This window comes from Eimeria mitis, genomic scaffold (assembly GCF_000499745.2).
Source record: "Eimeria mitis Houghton genomic scaffold, Emh_scaff1945, whole genome shotgun sequence".
Taxonomy (NCBI): domain Eukaryota; phylum Apicomplexa; class Conoidasida; order Eucoccidiorida; family Eimeriidae; genus Eimeria; species Eimeria mitis.
This window is the reverse complement of record NW_013570268.1, coordinates 9,124-9,727: the sequence shown is the minus strand read 5'-3', so window position 1 is coordinate 9,727 and position 604 is coordinate 9,124.

The window sequence follows — 604 nt, the reverse complement described above, 5'->3', positions numbered from 1 at the left end:
ATGGGGTGTATAGGCAGGTTTGTTTGTTAGTTTATTTAGAGAGAAAAAATAAAAAAAAAATAAAAAAAAACAAAATAAACAACCAATGGGGTGTATATACACCCCACCAACAACTGCGGCGTACATACACTGCATGCAGCCTCTCCAGGCCCAGATGAAATGCTGCTGCTGCTGCTGCTGCAGCTGCTGCTGCTGCTGCTGCTGTTGCACTCGAGGCAGCATGCAGCAGCAGCAACACGTAGCAGCAGCAGCAGCAGCAGCAAGACAGATGCAGTGACAGACAGCAGCAGCAGCAGCAGCAGCAGCAGCAGCAGCAGAGAGTAGCAGCAACGTAGCATTGATGGGTTCTTCTTAGCTGTGACGCAGATGACTGTTGAGCGTCCATAGAAGCAGCAGCAGCAGCAGCAGCAGCAGCAAAAACCAATAGACAGCAGCAGCAGCAGCAGCAGACAGCAACAAACAAGAATAAAAAACCAAAAGTTTTTTGTTTTATGTAAATTTTGTGTATTTATTTCAGGTGTATACGCAGCTCCTGGCGGCTGCATTCGCTGCTGCAGCGGCAGCTGCGCGTTTTGTTTAATAAAAAATAAAAAAAAACTAAAAT